Here is a 6000-nt window from a genome sequence, read left to right as displayed (position 1 = left end):
ATTCAGGGGCAAGTGGTGAGGAACCCTTGACCATGAAACTGGAAAGAGAGGTTTGGATCAGGTTTTGTTTTCTCCTTCTTTTAAAAGATTTTATTAGAGCAAATAGCATAGTGGTTATGTCTTTTACCTCCATTAGAAGCAGAGCTTCTCAAGGACAGAACAAATAGATTCATCTGTGACCCCAGTCCCCAGGAGTGAGACTAGCACAAAGCAGGTACAGTAATCAAAATTAATTTTTGTGGTATGAAAGACCAGTGCAGATGCAGGACTGTGCCATCTTCGTATATTTCTTTTCACAATTATTTAAAAACAATATATCCATGCAGTCTGCTCTCACCACAACTCAGATGGGGGGAACACAATGGTGTGATATCCCAAGTAAAAACCAATCTAAGAATCTGGAGGAATCTGCCAGGATATTCCAAGCTGGTTCTCCATTCTTCTAGTCTCAGTCTGTGTTGAAAATTCAAGGTCTGCCACATTCAGAAATTTGGGTGAATCAGTCACAACAGCTCTAGTACCACACATCTTTTCAGAGAAACAGAGAAGCGTTAGGAGGTTAGGCAGGCTTTCTCCCTCTCTCTTCTTGTTAGAGCAGGCTCTAGCTCAGGTACTGCAGGAACATGTTGGCCAGCTGTGGCAGGTTCTCGTTGTCAGGATGCATTTTGGTGTAGGAAATAAACTGGTGACGAAAACGGCTCAGTTCTGCCATGGTAAGGGTCCAGGTAGACCGCAGGTACTCCGTGGTACCAGGAAGCGTGAGCAAGTCCCCTGGAACAGCACTTTTCTGCCCTTCCAATAGTCCTGCCAATACCTGGCTTGTGACCTGGTCCAACTGGTGCAGAAACGTACCAGAAAGCGAGGGGCTGGGACTGCGTAGGTTGATGGGGTGGAGGGACCGGCTTCTCAAACAGGGCAGCCTGAATCTCCGCCAGGGGCAAAGGCTCTTCTGAGCTCACCAAGGTGACAAGGGGCTGGTCGCAGCGGTTCCGACAGTCAGGAGCCTCGAAGCACTGCTTTAGGGCCTCCAGCAGATCGGGAGGATAAAAGGCACTGGACACATGTTCTGCAGATTTCTCAGATTCTGGAATCACGAAAGGAGGAAAATCTGGTGCCCTGGTTTCATCCAGCTCCTGTTTTTAGGAACCTCGGCCTGGTGTCTCCCATTTACTTCAGGGATCACGGCTTGAGGTTCCTGGGGGACACCGGGGCCTGCCGCCTGTTTCTCGCCCACCTTTGCGCAGGGCCTCCGACTCACATCGAGGTTCCGGCCTGCTCGTCTTCCGTGCCTGCCTCGGGAGGTCCTGCGCTCCGGGCGCCCGGGGCCGCACGCAGTGGACCAGGCAGAGCGGGGCGCGCGCCGCCCGCGCCAACCACTAGCGCTCGTAGCAGACACCCTTAATGGGTCAGCGAGTTAAGGCCGACCACGTCGTGGCGACCCCGGCGACCCCGGCGCCGCTCTACAGCGGCCTGCCGGTCCCCGGCCAACGCCGGCTCACGGGCCGAGTCGCAGGGCACCGTCGCGTCCTCTGCGCCCAGCACCGCCGCGTGGTTCGCCACGGACACGGCTCCTGCCGCTGGACCGCAGCCTGCGAAATACCACGAGGGGCATCGTCCCAGGTCGCGGCTGTGTACTACCACGCCGCGATAACTTCCGGGTTGCCTGAGTCTCCAGAATAAACCGGAAATGCAAACCGCACTTCCTCTGGGTCAGGTTGGAAGGAACGGCGCAGCCTTGAAAACGTTTAACAGGAAAATGGTAACTCATTAAAGCTTGGGAAAGAAAACCAGACAGTATTAGGTCGGGGAGAAGGGAAGGAGCTCTGTTTACTAAGTACCGGGTGTCTGGCAGGCCTACCCACTTTAAAGCCATAAATTAATTTTCTTAAGATAAGCCTAGAAGGTAGATTCTAGGCTCCCCACTTTATAGCTGAGTGAAGAAAGACTAGTCAGGCAGCTAAGGGAATACTCCAAATGAGAGAGATGGGGGCTTGGATCAGGGTAAGAGCAATGAGAATGGGGAGAAAGATGTTTAAAAATAGAATCAATAAGACATATAAGAGCAGTAGTGAGGAACGTAAAAGATGAATGCAAGAAACATTTCAGTAAAAGAATAAAAAAGATGGTGGTTTTTTTGGGTGTAACCAATAGGACCTACACAGAACCAGTAGGAGATGGGACCAGTCTGATTAGATAGGGTGATGGTGGGAGGTAGAGAAGTCAGGAATGACTCTTCACTTAAGTAGGTTCTCCTGCTGGTGTCATTTGCAGTAATGTTGAGTGGGAGCATGGTTGGAGGGAAGATGATTCATGTTCAAGTTTATATTAGAAATGTGAAAAGCTTACTTTTCTAACAATTTCCTGTCTGTATTAGTTGTCTGTTGCTTCATAACAATATTACAATAAAATTAGCAGCTGAAACAACACACATGTACTATCTCTCAGTTCTGTGGGTTAGGAGTTAGGGCATAGGTTAGCAGGGGTCCTCTGCTTTAGGGTCTCACAAGGCTGCAGTGGAGGTGTCAGCCAGGGCTGTGGTCTCATCTGAGATTTGTCTGGGGTGGGGGTGGGGGGCGATTATCCAAGAACAGCAGGATGCAGAGATCATAGGGGCCATCTTAGACCTTGTCCACCATATTTCTCATCCTCTTCTCAGAAAACTTGCCCATGACTTCTCTGAAAATATGTTCACTGAGTACTTGATCAACTACTCTGGTTTCAGCTGATGGGAATAGGGTAGACAGCTAATCCAAGTAGGTTCAGTAAGGTTCTCTCTCCTGGAAATGTAAATTAGCATTCACAGTCTCTAATTAATGTCTATTCATACTTAAACTGAAGAGGATGGAAGAAACTAGAAAAGCCATATATTAGTGGAACATAAAAATTAAAGCACAGGAGAGAGACAGGAGGAGGAAGGGAGGGACAGAAGGAGGGAGAGAAAGGGAGAAAGAAGAGGGGGAAGAGAGAAGAGAGGAAGGAGGGAAGCTGGCTTGATTTCTGATGCTTCCTAACTTCATGGTCTATCTCCTTTGGAGACTGGCTGCACTTTGAATGGACTTCTAGCACTTGCAACCCAACAATCCCTTATTAAAGCAATGAGTTTATAAAATATCCAGGGAGAAATAGTTGGATATGTGAGTTGGCACTCAATGGGAAAAAATCTGGGTTTAAAAAATAAATTTAGGACTTACCAGTGTTTACACAGTAAGTGAAGACATGGGCCTAGATGAGATTTCTTAGAAAGATGAAAAGAAAAGTCAAGGATAGGACCTTAGAAAAAACATGTCTAAAGGAAGAGGAAGTAAAAAAATATTGAGAAAGAACCATCAGGGCTGTAGGACACCCAGAAGAGAGGTGTAACTCAGAAATGAGCAGAGAGGACAGTATGTAGAATGAGGACCCTGTTATCAAATGCTGCAGATAGGTCAAGGAAAAGTAAGACAACCTGCACCTTAATGAAGAAGTCAGGTGACCTTTAAGAGAACATTTTCACCAATAGTGAGTACATAGGTTAGGTAAAAGTAACGAGAAGAGTGAATGGAAGATAAGAATGGAGACCAGACATCTATGTAGCCTTATTTTCAAAAAGTTTGGTGGTCCACAAGAAAGAGATTGTGTAGAAAATTAAGTGGGGTGGGGGTGGGGCAAAGTTGAATAAAGGCCCTTTGCAGGATGGGAGACAAGCTGAAGGGAAGGTGAGTGGAGGGGGAGAGACTGGAGATTCAAAAGGGAAGGGAGACTAATCCCTTTCATCTGTAGAACATTTTACAATTTATCCAGTGCTTTTGTATTCAGTGCTTCATATGCGTAGATAAAACCAACAAAACCATCTCTGTTTAATTTTATTTTAAAGATTTATTTATTTATTTATCTCCCCCTCCTTCTCACCCCAGTTGTCTGTTCTCTGTGTCCATTTGCTGTGTCTTCTTTGTCCGCTTCTGTTGTTGTCAGCGGCACGGGAACCTGTGTTTCTTATTGCTGCATCATCTTGTTATGTCAGCTCTCCCTGTGGGCTGTGCCATTCCTAGGCAGGCTGCACTTTCTTTGATGCTGGGCGCCTCTCCTTATGGGGCACATTCCTTGTGCGTGGGGCTCCCCTACGCAGGGGACACCCCTGCGTGGCACAGCACACCTTGCACGCATCAGCACTGTGCATGGGCCAGCACCACACGGGTCAAGGAGGGCCGGAGTTTGAACCACGGACCTCCCATGTGGTAGACGGACACCCTCACCACTGCACCAAGTCAGCTTCCCTGTTTAATATTAATAGATAGGGAAACTGAGACTCAGAGAGATCAAATGACTTTATTAAGGAGGAGGGAACTAGGATATGAGGTCAGACTCTAGAATCTGGTTAATTTTGTTTGTTTATGTTTTCTTTGCCTTCCATTTAAGGGAAAAGATGACTTGAAAGAGGAAGAAAGAGTAATAAACAAAATTATTCATTACCTAATTTACACTCACATTCATTACTTTATTTAAATTAGTCACTTGGCTAACCCTGTGAGGGTGGCAGAAGAAACATTACCCTTGTTACTGGTGGGCTAACTGAGGACTAGAGATGTCAGGTGGCTTACCTGATGCCACAGAGGTAAGAAGTGGTTGAAAAGAGGCTCCAACCTTTGTCTCCTAGTCCAGTGCTCTTCTCGCTGAGTCCTCTTGTTGACAATGCTAACTACGTTGTCCAGCACTTGTGGATAACGAGAAAGCCCGAGAGTGCTCTTATAGGAAGACAATGCCTCTGCTCCATATTTCTAATTCTTTTCTCTCTAGAGACATGGGAAGATTATAAATTCCATCCCCTTGAATCAGATATGACTATGTGACTTGCTTTGCTCAGTGAAACATGAGCTGGTGTACAGTCCGTGTTCTCTCTTCTACTGCCATGGCACTTGTGGGAGAGAGAGAGCCATAAGATGAAAGCTGTCTAATGCCAAAACCTGGAGGCGAGCTGTCTGGAGGGCTGCCTGACCCTGGAGCAGACTTTGGACAAGTGAGAAATAAAGTCCCTGATATTTGGGGGTTGTTAAAATAGCATAGTCTAACCTATACATCTGAAGATCCAGAAAATCTTCCCAATGGAAAAAAATATATCCCAATGTCTCATAGACAGCACTATCTGGAAGTGATAAGCATCCTCCTAGAATAACTAGGAAATAAATACCACTAAGTCTTCCTAGTAGTTAAAGTGCCACCAGGATTTTTTTTAAGGCTATAGTGGATGGTGAGGTTTTTTTGTTTTGTTTTGTTTTTTTTATGAGGCCCAGTTGTGGGCCTGAAGAGAAATTGTTTTCACAGATGTTCAGGGTGTGTTATGAGGAAATGGCCTTTTACAGGGGTTCAGCCTGATGGGGTCTCTAGGGATCCCCTCTGATTACAGGCACAGAGGAAGTAAGGAGTGTATGGGGTTAGCCTCACCCCCAGTCTCCATCTCCTCAGGGAGGGCCCTGGGCAGGCACATAAGGACCAATGGAGGCTAAGGAAGGCCATGAAAGGGAGGCAGCCGAGTTGATGAAACAGAACAAGATTTGGACTCACACTGACTTGGGTTTGAGTCCTGACCCTGCCACTCATTAACCCTCTCTTAGAATGGTTTTGGTTTTCTGTATAATGAGACTAATGATACTTACCTCATAGAATTGTCATGAACCTGGACAGAGTCATTGAATCCTGATTATCATCACTTTTGTTGTTATTATAGTTAATAGTTTACAATGAGCACACAATGGTCCAGTGCTTCGCTCTTTCTCCTCTTCAGGTTTCACCGGTGGGGCAAAGGAGGTGGAATTGGGAGAGGGGCTTAGAAGTTTCTTCTAGTCCATTTCTATTTTTATTTCTTTCTTTGTGACAATATTTTGGGGGTGGTGAGACCTTGGGAAGTTTGGGACTGGAGATGCCTTCTTTTTAGAAGATACATTTGAGTCTTAAAAGCTAACAACAGCTGGTGCGGGACTAAAGGGGGAAGGGAGCAGATTGTTGGCTGCTTAGAGCTGGCTCCAG

General features: G+C 46.5%; 1 pseudogene; it reads right to left on the bottom strand.

Annotated features, from left to right (window-relative positions):
- Positions 1-589: 589 nt before the first annotated feature.
- Positions 590-6000, bottom strand: part of LOC101420559 (protein KTI12 homolog) — an 88261-nt pseudogene continuing 82850 nt past the window's right edge.

Source organism: Dasypus novemcinctus, chromosome 25, assembly GCF_030445035.2.
Source record: "Dasypus novemcinctus isolate mDasNov1 chromosome 25, mDasNov1.1.hap2, whole genome shotgun sequence".
NCBI lineage: Eukaryota > Metazoa > Chordata > Mammalia > Cingulata > Dasypodidae > Dasypus > Dasypus novemcinctus.
This window is presented reverse-complemented; position numbering and strand designations above follow the sequence as displayed.